The sequence below is a fragment of the Oryx dammah genome, unplaced genomic scaffold (genome assembly GCF_014754425.2).
Source record: "Oryx dammah isolate SB20612 unplaced genomic scaffold, SCBI_Odam_1.1 HiC_scaffold_27, whole genome shotgun sequence".
In the NCBI taxonomy this organism is placed as follows: Eukaryota; Metazoa; Chordata; class Mammalia; order Artiodactyla; family Bovidae; genus Oryx; species Oryx dammah.
In genome coordinates this window covers 131,492,015-131,511,345 of record NW_024070211.1, presented here as the reverse complement: position 1 = coordinate 131,511,345, position 19,331 = coordinate 131,492,015, and the positions used below count along the sequence as shown (strand labels likewise).

Here is a 19,331-nt window from a genome sequence, read left to right as displayed (position 1 = left end):
TATTGCTTTCAGGCCTGTCTCCCACTTCTGTAGCATGCTTTTGTTGCTAAGCAAACCAACGCTCTTTAGTAATCATTAACTAACAGAGGTCTCCCCTATTTTTTCTACTTAAAATTCTCTAGTGGGATTAACTATTTAATCACCTACATGGTTGCGCAGTGGCAAAGAATCCACCTGCCAATGCAGGAGGGGCAAGAGACGAGGGTTCAACCCCTGGGTGAGTAAGATCCCCTGGGAAAGGAGATAGAAATGGCAACCTACTCCGCCGTTCTTACTGTGAAAATTCCGCTCGCAAAGGAACCTGTCCGGCTATTGTCCTTGGGACTGCAAAGTCCCATACCACTGAGTGACCGAGCACACTTGTCCCTTTACTCTGTCCCTATCAATGGCATGACCACACCACAATTTATTTACTGGTACACAGGTTCCTCTGTCTACAGGCAAGACTACTGGGAGAAGTACCCATTTCCTTTTCCAGGGGATCTTCCAGACCCAGGGCTTGAACTCAGGTCTCCTGCGTGCAGGCGGATTCTCTACTGTCTGAATCACCAGGAAAGCCCTATTACAAATAAAGCTCCTATGAACATTCTCATGTAAACCTTTGGTGGACACGTGCACTCAGTTCTTTTGCAGGGGAACTGCTGCGTTTTAGGGTGAGTGTATGCGTAGCTTTAACAGACACTGCGGAAAGTTTTCTAAACTGGTTGTCCCCTAGGGCTCAAGTTTTATAACTCAGTATCCACTCTCATTTAGAAAGGAGATACTTTAAGAGACACTGGGAAGGCACAAACGACACAAACGTGCTTGACTCAGCTCGGTGCGTTTCTTCAAATTCTTAAAATATTGCCAGCCAGACCCCCTAATTTCGCGGATGAATAAGCATATTAGCAACTGCAGTACCGCCCACGAACAAATTTCTCATTCAAATTTTCCAAAAAGGGTTATTTCTAAGGGCACCGGGGTTAGCGCACAGGATGAACAAAGTAAGGCGGCACCGCCTCCCTAGTTCCTTCTCCCCGAGGAGTGCGGACCTCCTCTCAGCCGGAACAAAGGAGTCGCTCCGAGAGGCCGCGTGAGGTTCCGGTCAGGCCCCGCCTCTCAGCTAGGCACATGCGCAGAGTTAGCCCTACGGAGCCCTTCGGCCCAGGCGCGCGTGACGTAGAAGCGTACGCCGGTGCGTGATGACGCACGGACGTGCGCTCGGTGGCTCATAGGGGAAGATGGCGGCTGCTCTTTTGGAGGAGTGGGATTGAGAGGGGAGGAGGGAGGGGGCCGGACGGGAGAGACATTCCTGACTGTGAAGACGAACATATCGCTCGCCAGTCGTTAGGACCTCTGATCAGCGCCCGAGGGTGAGTGCGGCGGCGGCATGGGACCGCTCACCTGCAGCAGGCGGCCGCACTCCGCCATTTTCATGCTCGGCCGTTGCGTGCTTTGGGGACCTCAGGGGTGCCTGTGGACGAGTCGGAAGAGCTGGGAGGATCGACCTCCCGAGGGCTCTTTGAGGCGGGTTTGGGCCTTACGGGAGGGGGCTAGCAGCTTGAGGCATACCGGGAATGGCGGACATGGTAAGGCTAAAGCCCTGACTTGAGACCTGTGGCGACGCGAAGACGTAGGTAGGGTAGGCCGCGGAAAACACTGAAGTTTGGAGGAGTGAAGCGCCTTAAAACTGAAATTGGGGGCGGGAGTGGAAGGGGTTGGGCCGGGAGTTGAATGGTTTGAGTGGTTGGTTGAAGAGGTCATGGGAAGTTAGTTAATACGAAACCTGTAAAACGCCGAAGGTTTAGTTAGCCTCGTTTTTTCTCGTGACCTGAAGTCTGTAATTTTAACAGGTATAAGTCCACAGCTAGATAGTTAAAAAACCCCTGCTCCTGCTCCTTTGGAATAGCTTTATTACTCTTTTGTTTGGTTTAGATCGTGCTCTCTGCAAGTAGCCGTTAGTAACTCCTGCACATTTCTGATTTTGAGTTCTGGCAGTTAGATACTTAGGATCATAGAAGGCATTCTTTTTTTTTTTTTTTTTTTGAGGAAATAGAAAAACTGTTGATACGTGCATGTAAACCCTTGTAATTGGTGGTCCTTCCGGAGAAAGGAGGAGGCGGGTCGATAGGAATTCGGTAATTGGACCTCTTTAAATCAAATCAGAAATGCATGGATTATTTCTAGAAAACTTGTCATGAATGATTTGAAGTATTTTCTACTCAGATGACATTATGTTGAGTGTTCCGGGAACTTTGGAAGACTAGAATATGAACAAAAAGCCTGTATAAAAGGAATACCTCTTAAGAAGCCTGCGTGGACTTTTTAAGTATCCTCTGGAGATCTAGCGCACGCAGTATTTTTTGCCTGTGAATGTGATGCAGAGATAGACCTATTTAATTCAAACAAAAACTTTTAGTTAAACAGAAGCGTGTTTATTGTTCCCCGATGGCATTTTTTCCCCGCTAATCTTAATTGCATTTGGCCTCTCTTATTACCATAAAGTACTTTTGCACTTTTTAATTGGTTTCCTTGCCTAGAAGAAGACAAAATACTCTATCTATTTGTATTTATGTTTAGGCCTTACTTTCTGTATTTGGCCTTTTTTCTTGAAGTTTAGAGAAAATTTTTAAGTTTTGGTATTTAGGGGAAGAATTTTTGTAGAAAGTTGGCCTTAAATCACACTGCTTTAGGAAAAAGATAAATCCTTATCTCTGAAGTTGATGGCATAACTTGCATTCTTTGGTTGGTGAAAAATATCAAAACGCAGATTTTGCCATCAGTTTTACCCTGACCTAAGAGGAGAGTGAGAAAGTTGGCCCAAAGCTCAACATTCAGAAAACGAAGATCATGGCATCTGGTCCCATCACTTCATGGGAAATAGATGGGGAAACAGTAGAAACAGTGTCAGACTTTTATTTTGGGGGGCTTCAAAATCACTGCAGATGGTGATTGCAGCCATGAAATTAAAAGACGCTTGCTCCTTGGAAGAAAAGTTATGACCAACCTAGAGAGCATATTCAAAAGCCCAGACATTACTTTGCCAACAAAGGTCTGTCTAATCAGTGCTGTAGTTTTTCCAGTGGTCATGTATGGATGTGAGAGTTGGACTGTGAAGAAAGCTGAGTGTCAAAGAATTGATGCTTCTGAACTGTGTTGTTGGAGAAGACTCTTAGTCCCTTGGACTGCAAGGAGATCCAACCAGTCCATTCTGAAGGAGATCAGCCCTGGGATTTCTTTGGAAGGAATGATGCTAAAGCTGAAACTCCAGTACTTTGGCCACCTCATGAGAAGAGTTGACTCATTGGAAAAGACTCTGATGCTGGGAGGGATTGGGGGCAGGAGGAGAAGGGGACGACAGAGGATGAGATGGCTGGATGGCATCACTGACTCGAAGGACGTGAGTCTGAGTGAACTCCGGGAGTTTGGTGATGGACAGGGAGGCCTGGCGTGCTGCGATTCATGGGGTCACAAAGAGTCGGACACAACTGAGCAACTGAACTGAACTGAAGGCTTTAATTACACTTTTAGTAACCATTTAAAGTGCTTATTCAGAGCTCTGCATGCTAAGTAACAAGTTCTGTATACTTTTCACACTGCTGCTGCTGCTGCTGCTGCCAAGTCGCTTTAGTTGTGTCAGACTCTGTGCAACCCCAGAGGTGGCAGCCCACCAGGCTCCCCTGTCCCTGGGATTCTCCAGGCAAGAACACTAGAGTGGGTTGCCATTTCCCTTTCCAATGCATGAAAGTGAAAAGTGAAAATGAAGTTGCTCAGTCGTGTCTGACCCTCACTACTTAGGGAAAAATGTTAATTGATTGTTGCTGAAACTATTTCATATTTCAGAATAAGAATGAAGAAAGTAAGACAAAGAAAGTTTTATAACTGTCACAAATATTTTGACAAAGATATTTGTGAAAGCTTTTCACCTAAGAATGTGTTTATGTAATCCTTTTGAGGTTGCTTAGCAAAAAATAGGACTTTCAGATAAATTAGTATTAATTAGAGCCTGAAGATTAGAAATCTTCATTATCAAAGTATATTTAGTTGTCCAGCTCACCAATTGCTTAAGTATTCCAGACTTGTTTTTTAAGATTCCAAATTGTCCTAGTTTTCTGCCAAACATTCCAGGGTTTTATTTGTGTTGTAACTTTTGCTTGTAAGAGGTTTTTTTCTTTTAAATTAGTGAAAGTTTCTGAGACTCATATAAGGCATAGTATTGGAAAATCTTTACCTTACTCTCATCCTTTCTGGCCTTAGAACATTTTAGTATTTTCTGGTAGTGACTGACTTTATAATGTTTGTGTTGTACCTTATAATCATAATTTGAGTGCTTGTTATTTTCTAAGATCTAGGTAGTATTGGAAAGGCTATGGGTTTTAGCAGTAGATAGACCTAGGTTTGAAGGTCTGTCTACTGGTTAGTCTCACCACTACCTAGCTTTTTTACATTAGGTCATTTGCATGCTGAACTTCAGTTTAAAAATGTTATAGTACTTGTCTCAAAGGTTAAAAAAAAAAAAAGTGTCTAGTAAGCATTTTTGTACATAGTAAGCATTCAGCAAATTTTGGCATTTTTCTTTTGTGACTTGAATTTGATGAAGTCCTTTTTTTTAAAAATTGTGATGTTAGTTTCAGTTGTACATATGTACAATAATGCTTCACTATTAGTATATATTGCAGAATAATCACCACACAGTTATAATTTCCTTTTGTTATGAGAACTTTTAAGATCTACTCATTTAGAAAATTTAAATATGCAATATAGTGTTAACTGTAGTTGCTATGTTTAACTTAATTTAGAATTGGAAATTTTAATCTTTTGACCCCCTTCATCCATTTTGTCCATTTCTACCTTCCCCATTTTTACTTTTAAAAAATTAACTCAAATGTCTTTGTTGGAAACAAAGATTGGATCAACCTCATTCCTCTGGTAAAGTAAATACTCCCTTCCCTGTGTTATTAAAGAGTTGTGTGTAGCTCTTCTTAATGTATTTTTTAGATTAATTTTATTTGATTATTTTTGGTTCCTCTGGGCACGTGGGTTTTCTTCAGTTGTGTTTTGCAGAGCCCTGGGCTCTAGGGTGTGCAGGCTTCGGTTGTGGCTCCAGAGCTCCGTTGTCTCCTGGCGTGTAGCATCTTCTGGGCGGAGGGATGGACCCGGGTCCCCTGAACCGGCAGGCGGATTCCCAACCACTGGACCACCAGGGAAGTCCTATTCAATGTGTTTTGATTGGAGCGTAGCTTCTCCACTGCTTTGTCAGCTCTTAGAAGGCAGATGCTGTAGTGCCTTATATATTTTTTGTGCTCAAAAAGCCTAAAGCATTATAAAAATTGAGTGATTTTTGTACAAAAATTCTCATCGTGACTCCCCTGAGATCTGTATTTCACACAGACTGGGTTCATTTCTGCTCCTTTGCCCTTACTGGTGACCTGTTTCCCCACCCTCCTTTCATACTGCATATCCTGTCCATTTCTCGAAGTCCAGCTACGTCTTGTCCCATTAGTGAGGTCTTGTGGATATTTATTTTCAGCTGTGCCTCTGGTTAACCTAAGGTCTGTGTGACCGCCTTCTGTTACTTTAGCACCTGACACTGCCTTCCCTTTTGAGCGGGTCCCTGGGTGGGCTGTGCTTTAAGGCTGACTTTGTTACATCGCCACCTGCTGTTTACCGTCCCCACTTAGTAAGATACCCTTCAGGAGCAATTTCCCTTTATTTGTGTGTAGGATATTCTGGTAACTTTTTTTTCTTTGTGTGTTAGGATAAATTGCAAACATCCAGAAAAGCTGAAAGAAGAACGCAGTGAACACCTATTGCCTTTCATTTAGATTTATCTGTTACTAACATTTTGTCCATTTTGCTTTAACTCTCAGCATACCTCTCCCCTCAACAACCAGTTGAAAGTAAATGCTGATATCATGCTATTTGTTCCCTAGTAGTTTGTCTCTCAGTCGTGTCCGACTCTTTGCGACCCCATGGACTGTAGCCCACCAGGCTCCTCCGTCCATGGGATTCTCCAGGCAAGAGTACTGGAGTGGGTTGCCGTTTCCTTCTCCAGGGGATCTTCCTGACCCAGGGATTGAACCCCGGTCTCCTGCATTGCAGGCAGAAGCTTTAACCTCTGAGCCACCAGGGAAGCCATTTGTTCCCTAAATACCTCTTTAATGCCATTTTTCTACACTTTATATATTTTTATTGCAAACTAGCCTCCGGCTGAAACCGTATAAAAACAATTCCCTTTATTATGCTTTAGTCAGTTAACGTTAACCCTGGGTCGGGAAGATCCCCTGGAGAAGGAAATGGCAGCCCACTCCAGTATTCTTGCCTGGAGAATCCCATGGAGGGAGGAGCCTGGTGTCCCTGGAGTCGCAAAGAGTTGGATAGCTGAGCGACTTCATTTTCACTTTCAGTTAACATTCTCTCTGGCGTGGACTTTTTAAAGAATATGCCATATTTGGGATTTTCTGACTGAATGCTTAAAATGTCATTTAACTTGTTTCTCTATTTTTAAATTTCCTATAAATTGAAAGTTAGATCTAGAGAGGTTTAATTAAATTTGGGTCAGTATTTTTGGCACAAATACTTCCTAGATGGTAGTATGTAATTTGCATTGCATCAAGAAACACAGAATTCTGGTTCTCTTGTTTCTAGTGATCTATTAATAAGTTGGTGAGGATTTCCAGATGTTTGTCCCACTGTTTACAGTGCTGAATTTACTTGGTTAGCGTGGTGCCCTTTGAATTTCTTCACTGAAAAGGTACATTTCCCCTGTCACCTAATGGTTGATGATTGCTGGCCTAGTCATTTAATTTGGAGTTACAGAAATTGAATAAGTGAACTTCCTACAAAAATTCTCCTCACGGCTCTGTTATTTCTTGGCTGTTTTCTGTTTAAAAAAAAAAAAAGTGCTTCCCCCTCCTTTCTAGTTTTTCAAGTTGTATTTACTTATGGTTTCTGATGATCTGGGTCTCCGTTACCGTGCGTGGACTTTCTCTAGTTGTGGCAAGCAGGGCCTGCTTTCTGGTCGTGGTGCACTGGCTTCTCATTGCGGTGGCTTTTCTCGCATAGCACAGGCTCTAGGCATGCGGGCTTCGATAGTTGCAGCCCTTGGGCTCAGTAGTTTCAGCTGACTGGCAGGGAATTCCGCCTATTCCGTGCGTTTTTTCCTGAAACATCTGGAGTCCTTGATAGCCACCATACATCTTTCCCGTAAGAACACCATTCTCTTAAATACCCAGAATATTAATAGATTCTGCAGACTTGAGTTTTGAGCAAGCTCTGGGAATTGGGGATGGACAGGGAAGCCTGGCGTTCTGCAGTCCATGGGGTTGCAAAGAGTCGGACATGACTGAGCGACTGAACTGAACTAACGGACTTAATGTAGGTACAATATTTGATATTCAGATTTCATATTCCAGTTTCTCCAGTTGTCTCAGTAACATCCCTTACAGAGTTTTCTCCTCTGTAATTTAGGTTCCAGTCTAGAATGTTGTATTTAATTGTCATATTTCTTTAGTCTTTATAATTTTTTTAAACTTAAAAAAATTTATTCCTTTTTGACTCTGCTGGGTCTTCGTTGCTGAGTGAGCTTTGTTCTAGTTGCAGCTCCCAGGCTCTAGAGCGTAGGCTCAGGAGTTGGGGCACACGGACTTAGTTGCTCTGAGGCCTTTGGGGTCTCCCCAGATCAGGGGTCAGTCTGCGTCTCTGGCACTGGCAGGCAGATTTCCTGACCACTGAGCCGCCAGGGAAGCCCTCTCTAGTCTGTGGTTGTTGAGTCGTTTCTATGGTCTTTCTTTCTTTAATGACTAACTTTTCTTTAAGAGTCTAGTCTACTAGTTTTGTTTTCTCCTGATTTTTGGAGTATTACCTTTTTTTTTTTTTGATGTGTTATAGTTGTTACTGTTTTCCATGCTTAAGTTGTTGCAGACTTGGCTAGTGTGAGTCCCTCTTTAAGCTGGTTCTTGTATCCCTACCCCCAGCCCGTGTTTTTTTTTTGTCATGCCACGTGACTTATTCCAAGATGGGGATAGAACCCGTGCCCCCTGCAGTGGAAGCTCTGTGTTCACCAGGGAGTTCTCTCTTGTGTTCCTTCTGGCTGAACCTAATTAATCTTTGAGAGCTTTTTTCTTCTTTTTTTTTTTTTTTAGCAAAACAAAATAACCCGTGTCTTTCCGTGTTTTCCTTTTTTATATTTTTCTATTTCTCCAAAAAGTCTTATTTTCTTTGGATAGAAAATGATATTTATAAATTTAAGATTTGGGTGCTTGGTAATATATACACTGTTATTAGAGTGTCTGTGTTCTAGGCTTCCTTCATTGGACAGAGCTAGAAAATGTTTTCAGAAACCATCTGTTTAGTATTTTAAATTCCAATTTATTATTATTATTTATTTTGTTTTTTATATAGATTTATTTATTTTAATTGGAGGCTAATTACTTTACAGTATTGTATTGGTTTTGCCATACATTGACATGAATCCTCCACAGGTAGTTTAAAGTGAACATTATTATTGGGATTTGTTACAAAGAAAGTAGATTCAACTGAGTGCAGTTGATTCTTTTTAGTCCTTTTTCCTTAGACTGTATTCCACTAAAAATGAGCAGTTAGCGGACGTCCCCTGGTAGGCCAGTGGTTGAGAGTCCTTCTGCCAGTACTGGGGACACTGGCTCAGTCTCCGGGCTGGAAAGATCCCACATGCTGTGGGCAGCTAAGTCCATGTGGTCTAGAGCCTGGGCTCAGCAGCAAGAGAAGCCACTGCAGTGAGAAGCCTGCGCACCCCAGCTGGAGAGTAGCCCACCACTGCCCCCATCACTGTGACTAAAGAAAGCCTGCCTGCAGGAGCAGAGACCCAGCACAGCCACTCCCCCTCCCACCCCCCAAAAGAACTGTGTTCAAAAGTTGCTTGAAATGACACTTTTTTGTTTATTTGATCCATTTGATTAGTTTTGACTATCAAGTCAGACTTTTTGCTTTTTGTTCATGATTGGGTGTGTTTTTTTCTTTACTTTTTAACATAGTAAATTTTTACATGGCTTAAAACTTGATACAATATTGAAAGAGTATATAAATCGTGCTTCTGTTTCTAACCTGTCTGTTCCTTTTTCACCCATCCAAAGTATGGTGTGTTTATGTCTGCATTCTTATTTTCTCTTCCTTACAAAAGGGGCATGCTATAAAAAACTTGTGAACCTTGTTTTTTTAAAAATAATTTCATTTATTTATTGGCTCTCCTGGGTCTTATCTTCAGTTGTGGCCTTCGATTGCTGCTTTCTGGTTGTAGTGCGTGGGCTTGCCGTTGCGGTGGCTGCTCTTGTTGCCGAGTCATCTAAGGCTTGCGGGCTTTAGTAGTGCGAGGGCTCAGTGGTTGTGATTCCCGGGCTCTAGAGCACAGGCTCAGTAGTTGTGGCATATGGGCCTAGTTGCTCTACGGCAGCAGGATTGTCCCAGACCAGGGATCGAACTTGTGTCTTCTGCATTGGCAGGCGGATTGTTTACCACTGAACCACCATAGAAGCTTGGGTAATTTGATTTTTGTTGTTGAGTTGTAGGAGGTTCTTCATTTATTCTGAATATTAACCCCTATCAGATTTGCAGATGTTTTCTTCCATTCTGTAGGTTGCCTTTTCACTCTGTTGATTGTGTCCTTTGCTGCACACAAGTTCTTAAGGTTGATTGTATTCTCATTTGTGTGTGTGAGACCCTTCTTTTTTCCTAGCAGTGTATCCAAGAAATCATGCTATATCAGTTCAGTGCTCCCCCATCCCCCATGTGATTTATAGTAAGAAGCGTGTATTTGGTCTTTGTCAGGTTTCTGGCATAGAACTCCTAAAACTCTTGGAATTTTCTAAGTGATTAGAGTGATAAAGGTGTTTTGATATTCATGACAAACCCCTGAAATCACTCCTGAGTTTATGTTAATGAGGTGACTTTTGGAAAGTACCTAGGGGTGAAGGGAAACCAAACCTGTTGAGAGGATTAGAACTTTCAGTTCCACCCTCTAGGAGAGGAGGGGGGCTGGCGGTTGAATTAATTGCCAGTTATTTAGTCAAACATGCCCAGATTAGGAAACCTTCATAAATACTCTGAAAGAACACGGCTCGTGGTTCGGAGAGCTTCCGGATTGGTGACCACATGAAGATTCTCAAGAAGATTGGTGGGCTCTGAGAACTCTGAGACCCTTCCTCCACACATTACCTTGTGCATCTCTCATACCCGACTTTTTCTGATTTCTGTTGTTTATAATAAAGAGGTAACCTAGTAAGTAAAATGTTGGTTGTATTCACTTCTTGATTATAGCAAATAATACTGCTATGAACATTCGTGTACAAGTTTTTGTGTGGATATAATGCTTTTGGTTCTCTTGAATGTACCTAGGATTAGAATTGCTGGGTATTATAGTAATTATATCCTTAGAATTTAGGGAAATTTTGAACTGGTTTCCTAAGAGGCTGCTCTATTTTATATCCATTCCTACCAACAGTATATGAGGATTCCAATTTGTCCACATTCTCACCAACCCTTGTCATTTTTTTCTTTTTGACTGTAGTCACCTTAGTGGGTATGAAGTGTTTTGTGTTTTGATTTGCATTTTCCTAATGATGCTTAGTGTCTGTTCATGTGATTATTAACCATTTGTTATCTGTAGAGAAGTAGCTATTGTCCATTTAAAATATCGGTTGTGTTTTTAACATTGAGCTGTGAGAGTTCTTTATATAATCTAAATGCCAGTCCCTTATCAGATACATGATTTGTAGAATTTTTTTCTAATGATGTGGATTGTCTTTTCATTTTCTTTTTTTCTTGTAATACTTCTGTTTATTTTTGGCTGTTCTGGGTCTTGGTTGCTGAGATGGCTTTCTCTAGTTGCAGAAAGCGGGGGTGGGGGGAGTCTCCTCTGGTTGCTGTACTCAGGTTTCTCATTGTGGTGCCTTCTTTTGCCGTGCAGCGCAGGCTCAGTGGTCGCGGCTCCCGGGCTCTGGAGCGCAGGCTCAGTAGTCGCGGTGGATGAGGTGAGTTGCTCCGTTGCCTGTGTGATCCTCTGAATCAAGGATCAAACCCGTGGTTCCTGCATTGGGAGGCGAATTCTTACCACTGAGCCACCAAGGAAGCCCTGTCTTTTCACTTTAAAGATGGTTTTACTGAAGCACAAAAACGTTGTAATTTTGATGATGTCCAGTTTGTCCATTTTTTCTTGGGTTGATTATGCTTTTGGTGTTGTATCTTAAAAAGGCTTCACCTAACTTGGGTCACAAATATATATATTTGCTGTATTTAGTGCAGTTAGTAATTGGTCAAGCAGTTGATTTTCCCAATGAAAAATGTAGATTGTTGTCCATGAGTATGCCTAAGAAAATGACTGTTTAGAAAGCTCTGGTGAGTTTGCCTTTGTGGTTGTGTCACACGAGTATATGCTCCTCGGTTTTTGTCTTGCCATAACAAAGATTTGGAGTGACGGACATTAAAGCTCCCTCAGCGTCACAGCTCTCGGGTCTTGGACAGACCATGTTATAGCTCTCAGGTCCCGAACGGACTGTGTTATTGCTCTCAGACAAATCAGTGTTACAGCTCAGTGTTACAGCTCTATTTTATTTAGAAGGTAGCAGGAAAATCCATCTTCAAGGCATGAGGGCACGTGGATCCAAAGATGTGAAGAGAAGAGCGCCCCAGCGCGCGGCGGGGGTCCTTTGGCTCCTCTTTTTATATGTTTTTTTCTTCCCCCTGGGCCTGCCCCATGCAAATTGGGCTTAGTCTGGAGTGCTGTTCTACCTGAAGTCCTCACTCTGGTCCTGGACCTTCCTTTGACCTTTCTCTGTTCTGTTTTCATGGGCTTTTCTCTTACTTGTCTTTTAGCCACCGCCATTTTGGACTCCCTTTCCCTATTCTACCTACCTAACAGTTAGAAATTAATAAGCTTTACTTTTAGCTGTAATAAAAGCAATTTTATGTAACTATACTAAACCTTTATAAAGGGGAGATTCACATAAAAAATAAAGGACATACGTTTCATTGGTGAAATTTTTTTAAACTTTACTTTTTAACTCAGTAATTATATCCTTAATAACCACTGTATTTTTGAAATTCTGACTGATTTGTTTGAAGGGAAAGACCAAACTAAGACAGTATGTGTCATAGGGTAAAGACACCACAAATGCCGATGACTGAGGAACTAGTTAGGCTTGTCGGCCAATGTAGTTAATAAAAGAAGCAGAATCACTGTGCCAAAATCAGGCACCCCAAACCTTAAGCTTTTCATTTTACCTTGCTGTTGACAAATTTGAAATATTCAGGACCATCTGCTTAGGATTCTGCCTTTGGCAGTGATTGTGTATTTTGTTAAATGTTTTTACATTCAGTTTAGTTGTTAAGCTAAATTTAAAAATGAGTTGAAAAGGAACTGGAAAATTCTCACCTGCTCTCTGTATAATCTTGAAATTTTATAATTATTTTAACTTTAGAGGCCATAAGATCTAGACTCTTAAAAAAGCAGAATTGAAGACATTAAATTTGTTCGAAGTCACACAGTGGAAGAATACAGGTCACTTGCATACCTGTGTAGTGTTCTTTTCTCCGCCTTAAAAAAACCCCCAAAAACCCATCTACATTTTGGTGTAACTTTGAAGAGCGTTTTTGTTCACTGTCTTCGTGAGAGAGCTAAGATTATAAGTTTACATAGCCAGAAAAGTCTAAAATAGGAAGATCTTCCATTAGGAAGTAAGTGATCATATTATTCTGTGGTCTTGAAGTTGTTGTATCTAGCTTTGTTCAAAATTGATTACCACCTTCGGCTTTGGTGTACTTCTATTTTAATAACAGTGATTTCAGCTTTTAAATCTAGTGTTTGACAGAATATTTTTTGGTAGATACTTTAGAAATTAATTCAGTTATTTGGTCGTGCTGTGAAGCTTGTGGGATCTTAGTTTGCTGACCAGGGACTGAACGGGAGGCCTCTGCAGTAGGAGCTAGAGTCCTGACCGCTGGACTGCTGGGGATTCCCTCTTGGTAGACACTTTGTATCCAAACAGGCTGCATCCCAAAGGAGTAGCTAGGCTCTTCCCTCATCTGTGTCCTGTTCTTAAGCTATAGTTTATCATATGAAGGAGTTTTTCTTTTTTCCACCCACATTGCTCATTTGCAGCTATGTTTTTTATAACAGTTGTGTGCCCAGAATATTCATTTCCAGTTCATTGCCTGTGTTCATAGCCCTGCTTAGTAATTGCTTTTATAAGTTCCTTTATGCATTTGTTCATTCATACATTTACTTTTATACTGCATGCGTGCTAAGTCGCTTCAGTCATATCTGGCTCTTGGTGAACCTGTGGCCTGTAGCCTGCCACGCTCCTTTGTCTGTGGGATTCTCCAGGCAAGAATACTGGAGTGGGTTGCCATGTCCTTCTCCAGGGGATCTTCCCAACGCAGGGATCCAACCCACATCTCTTATGTATCTTGCATTGGCAGGTGGGTCCTTTACCACTAGCCTCATTACCAAAAACAGTGAAGAGTGTTAGAGGATATACAGTGATCTGTCTCTTCCCTGTGGCTGTCCTCCAAGCTTCTTTCATCTATCCAATAACTATAGTTATCAGTTTGTTGTGATTTTTTTCCAGAGATAATTTGTGTTATATCTATAGAGAATGTGGGGCTTCTCTGGTAGCTCAGCTGGTAAAGAAACCGCCTGGAATGCAGAAGACCCTGGTTTGGTTCCTAGGTTGGGAAGATCCCCTGGAGAAGGCCTAGGCCACCCACTTCAGTATCCATGGGCTTCCCTGGTGCCTCAGGTGGTAAGGAGTCCATCTGCAGTGTGGGAGACTTGGCTTTGGTCCAGTTGGGAAGATCCCCTGGAGGGCATAGCAGCCGACTCTAGTATTCTTGCCTGGAGAATCGCCATGGACAGAGGAGCCTGGGGGCTACAGTCCGTGGGATCACAGAGTCAGACCTGACTGAGGGACTAAGCACAGCACATCGCAAATGTATTCACCACAGATGTGTATGTGTTCCTTTTTTGTTGCTTGTCACATCCGCGGTAGTAGTCTGTACACTGTTTTGTACTTCTTTTCACTTAATACATCTTGGAGATTCTAAATAGAACTACCTTCTTTATAATAGTTGCCTAATATGTATTGTATGGGTATTTCCTATTAACTAGTTCTCTAATTAATAGACGTGGGTAGTTTCTAGTCTTTTGTGATTAAAAACAGTGCTCCATTGAATAACCTTACGGATGTGTGTTTGTGCATGTGTGAACACACGTACGGATAAATTCATGGAATGGAAGTGCTTGGTCAAAGAATGTATACTGTCATTGTGTGAATGTGGTTGTTTTTCTCATACCAGACTATCACTTCTATTATAGTTTCTGCTTTCTTGAATGATGTTGCTGCTGCTGCTAAGTTCAGTCGTGTCCGACTCTGTGTGACCCCATAGACGGCAGCCCATCAGGCTCCCTTGTCACTGGGATTCTCAGGCAAGAACACTGGAGTGGGTTGCCATTTCCTTCTCCAGTGCGTGAAACTAAAAAGTGAAAGTGAAGTCACTCAGTCATGTCCGACTCTTGGTGATCCCATGAACTGCAGCCTACTCCTAGTAAATGATGAGTCATTTTCAGCATGAATAACAAGGGGAATTTAAAATCACTAATTTGTCCCTTTTTGATAATTTTCATGTGATATACGTTCCTGGGATGATTTATCATTACCTACAGTAGTGCTTTCTATACTTTTTGGACCCCATAGGAATCTGATAAAAGTTATATATTTCTTCCTAGAAAAAAAGTGAATATCCATATTAGAATTGTACCTGTAATTATGAGGTTGGGAGGGTCATTGAAATCCTTCTTTTCTGAAATTTAATTTAACACCCAAATCATTTTGTGTTGGGGTTCATTTCCAGTTCAGTCCCTCAGTCGTGTCTGACTGTTTGTGACCCCATGAACCGCAGCACGCCAGGCCTCCCTGTCCATCACCAACTCCTGGAGTCTACCTAAACCCGTGTCCATTGAGTTGGTGATGCCATCCAGCCATCTTATCCTTTGTCGTCCCCTTCTCCTCCTGCCCTCAATCTTTCCCAGCATCAGGGTCTTTCAAATGAGTCAGCTCTTTGCATCAGGTGGCCAAAGTATTGGAGTTTGAGCCTCAGCATCAGGCCTTCCAATGAACACCCAGGACTGATCTTTAGGATGGACTGGTTGGATCTCCTTGCAGCCCAAGGGACTCTCAAGAGTCTTCTCCAACAACACAGTTCAAAAGCATCAATTCTTTGGTGCTCAGCTTTCTTCACAGTCCAACTCTCACATCCATACATAACCACTGGAAAAACTATAGCCTTGACTAGACGGACCTTTGTTGGCAAAGTAATGTCTCTCTGCTTTTGAATATGCTTCTAGGTTGGTCATAACTTTTCTTCCAAGGAGTAAGCGTCTTTTAATTTCATGGCTGCAGTCACCATCTGCAGTGATTTTAGAGCCCGAAAAAATAAAGTCAGCCACTGTTCCCACTGTTTGCCCATCTATTTGCCATGAAGTGATAGGACCAGATGCCATGGTCTTAGTTTTCTGAATGTTGAGCCTTAAGCCAAATTTTTCACTCTCCTCTTTCACTTTCATCAAGAGGCTTTTTAGTTCCTCTTCACTTTCTGCCATAAGGGGTGGTGTCATCATAGCTGATTTAACAGTGTTGTGATAGTTTCAGGAGAACAGTGCAAGTTTCAGGAGAACAGTGAAGTGATTCAGCCATACATATACATGTATCCATTCTCTCCCAAACCTCCCTCCCATCCAGGATGGCACATAAGATTGAGCAGAGAAGGAAATGACAACCCACTCCAGTATTCTTGCCTGGAGAATCCCATGGACAGAGGAGCCTGGCGAGTCCGTGGGGTGACGTGATTGAAGTGACTGAGCACCATGTGCTATACAATAGGCTTTTGTTGGTTATCCATTATAAATACAGCAGTGTTTATGACACCACCCTTATGCCAGAAAGTGAAGAAGAACTAAAGAGTGTCTTGATGAAAGTGAAAGAGGAGAGTGAAAAAGTTGGCTTAAAGCTCAACATTCAGAAAACTAAGATAATGGCATCCGGTCCCATCACTTCATGGGAAATAGATGAGGAAACAGTGGAAACAGTGTCAGACTTTATTTTTTGGGGGCTCCAAAATCACTGTAGATGGTGACTGCAGCCATGAAATTAAAAGACGCTTACTCCTTGGAAGAAAAGTTATGACCAACCTAGATAGCATATTAAAAAGCAGAGACATTACTTTGCCAACAAAGGTCCATCTAGTCAAGGCTATGGTTTTTCCAGTAGTCATGTATGGATGTGAGAGTTGAACTATAAAGAAAGCTGAGCACTGAGGAATTGATGATTCTCAACTGTGGTGTTGGAGAAGACTCTTGAGAGTCCCTTGGAGAGCAAGGAGATCCAACCAATCCATCCTAAAGGAGATCAGTCCTGGGTGTTTATTGGAAGGGCTGATGTTGAAGCTGAAACTCCAATACTTTGGCCACCTGATGTGAATAGCTGACTTATTTGAAAAGACCCTGATGCTGGGAAAGATTGAAGGTGGGAGGAGAAGGGGACGACAGAGGATGAGATGGTTGGATGGCATTACTGACTCAATGGACATGAGTTTGGGTGAACTCCGGGAGTCGTTGATGGGCAGGGAGGCCTGGTGTGCTGCATGCGATTCATGGGGTCGCAAAGAGTTGGACACGACTGTGTGACTGAACTGGAACTGATGCCCATTTATGTATCCATAGGACCTAGTTAAAGCTTCCTGCTTTATTTGATCGATACATATAAACCCTTGTGTCTGTCTAGGTTGGCATAATCAACATTTCAGAATCTAGCTCCAGTATGTGAATTAGGTTTGCCAGCTTCTTCCTCGACTGCTCCCTCTGCTCAGTACCCTGTCTTTGAACCATTAAAAAACAAAACCGCTTAAAATCGAGTACACCTAAAACTAAGGCAATGTTGTGTCAGTTATATTTCAAAACAAAAAAGCAAAAACTCAGTAGTTCTCTCTTTACTTGCTCTTTCCTCTGGTTGGAATTACCCCACTGCCTTTCTCCCCTTGGTGTATTCTTTTTTAAAATCACCATATATGTTCATCTGAAACTTTGTTTCGCATTTGTGCTCCCCCACTGTGTCTTCCCCTGTGCTCCCCCATGTTTTCCCATGGCATTCTGTCTCACAGCAAAATATTTAATACCTAGATAGGAGAAGGAGATGGCAACCCACTCCAGTATTCTTGCCTGAAGAACCCCATGGACCGAGGAGCTTGGTGGGCTAAGGTCCATGGGGTTGCAAAGAGTCAGACACAACTGAAGCGACATAGTAGGTTAGAACGATTCAATATTGTCAAGTGGTCAGTTCTTCTCAGCTTAATTTATAGATTCAATATGATCCCAGTCAAAATCCCTGCAAGTTATTTTTTCGATTTTGATAAACAAAGCTCCTTATCTACTGGATAGTATCATCAGTGCCTGTTAAATGAATGGTTACTTTAGAACGGAATATTCACAGAATTCTAAGGCTTTACCCTATGGTATTAAACATTTTAGATATCCAGGGAGATTGAAGAAAGAAGTTAATTCCACACATTTGCCTCTTAAATTCAACAGTTGTTATGATTTTCTGTATTTTCTTGTTACGGCTGATATATCAAAATGTAAGTTCAATCACTAAAGTCTTGTCTGTTCAGTTGCTAAGTCATGTCTGACCTTTGCGACTCTATGGACTGCAGCACGCTAGACTTCCCTGTCCTTTACTGTCCTTGGAGTTGCTCAAACTCATGTCCATTGAGTTGATAATGCCATCCAACCATTTCATCCTTTGTTTTCCCCTTCTCCTGCCCTCAGTCTTTGCCAGCATCAGGGGTCTTTTCCAGTGAGTTGGCTCTTTACATCAAGTGGCCAAAGTATTGGAGCTTCAGCGTCAGTCTTTCCAATAAATATTCTGGGTTGGTTTCCTTTAGGATTGACTGATTTGATCTCCTTGCTGTCCAGGGAACTCTGAAGCGTCTTCTCCAGCACCATAGTGCAAAAGCATCAAGTCTTTGGTGCTCAGCCTTCCTTATGGTCCAACTTCGCACATCTGTACATAACTGCTGGAAAAACGATAGCTTTGACTCTATGGACCTTTGTCGGCAAAGTGATGTCTCAGCTTTTTAATATGCTGTCTCGGTTTGTTGTAGCTTTTCTTGCAAGGAGCAAGCGTCTTCTAATTTCAGGGCTGCAGTCACTGTCCAGTGATTTTTGGAGCCCCAAAAGATAAAATCTGTCACTTTCCATTTTTTCCCTATCTGTTTTCTATGAAGTGCTGAGACCAGATGCCATGATCTTAGTTTTTTTAATGTTGAGTTTTAAGCCAGTTTTTTTTTTACTATGCTCTTTCACCTTCATTATGAGGCTCTTTTAGTTCCTCTTCACATCTGGGTAGTGTCATCTGCATAGCTTAGATTGTTGATATTTCTCCTGGCAATCTTGATTCCAGCTTGTGATTCATCCAGCCGGGCATTTCACATGATGTACTGTGCGTATAAGTTAAATAAGCAGGGTGACAATATATAGCCTTGATGTACTCCTTTGCCTCTTCTGAACCACAGACTTAAACAAACAGACATTTCCTGCCTTCCGGTTGTGGAGGTTTGGTGTCTGAGATGACGGTGCAGCAGGGCGCTGGTCCCTCTGAAGGTGCTAGGGACAGATCAGCTCCAGTGCTTTCCTGCTTGGTTTCTGGCAGTTCCTTGGCCTGTGCCAGCATGTGTTCTAAATTTCCCCTTTTTATAAAAACACTAATCATATTGAATTATTGACCCATTCTGCTCATGTATCATTCCATCTTAACTAACGATATCTGCAGTGATATAGGGGGGTAGGTGCAGTGGTGGTGGTGGTGGTGAAGACTTCACCATATGACTTTTGAGGGAATGTAATGCACCCAGTAACACTCTGTCTCTATATACATATATGCATACCTTTTAACCCTTGGAGAGTAATTGTGGATATCATGACAAATGATGCTTCAGCATGCAGTAATACATCTAAGAAAAGCAGCCATAATTCCCTAATATTATGTAATATCTGGTCCATTCAAACAGCTTTTAATAGCTGTTTTTTTTTCCACCAAAGCAGGCAGTCATTTGGTTTTCTCATTGGACTTGTTTAACTACAGCAGTCCTATTGCTTTTTTGTTTCTCATACATATACTTTTTTTTTTCCCAAGACTTAACAGAAGTATCACATTTGCAAATCAAGCATCTATACCCTGCCAACCTGATTGACTAGTTGAAGCCTTCATTTGCTTTCTCTGTCCCAGAGTCTTAATACAGAAGGCCTGTCTCTTGATGGACAGTTTATA

The 19,331-nt window shown here is 42.0% G+C and overlaps 1 protein-coding gene across 4 annotated transcripts in view; it reads left to right on the top strand.

Moving 5' to 3' along the window:
* Positions 1-1,149: 1,149 nt before the first annotated feature.
* WDR33 (WD repeat domain 33) overlaps positions 1,150-19,331 on the top strand; it is a 117,088-nt gene continuing 98,906 nt past the window's right edge. For 3 of the 4 annotated variants that reach the window (XM_040227793.1, XM_040227794.1, XM_040227795.1), the window contains exon 1: positions 1,181-1,352. The gene's annotated coding sequence lies outside the window, so the exon portion shown is untranslated. Of the gene's footprint in view, positions 1,353-19,331 lie in introns of all 4 variants that reach the window. The other variant, XM_040227796.1, reaches the window with a different exon arrangement.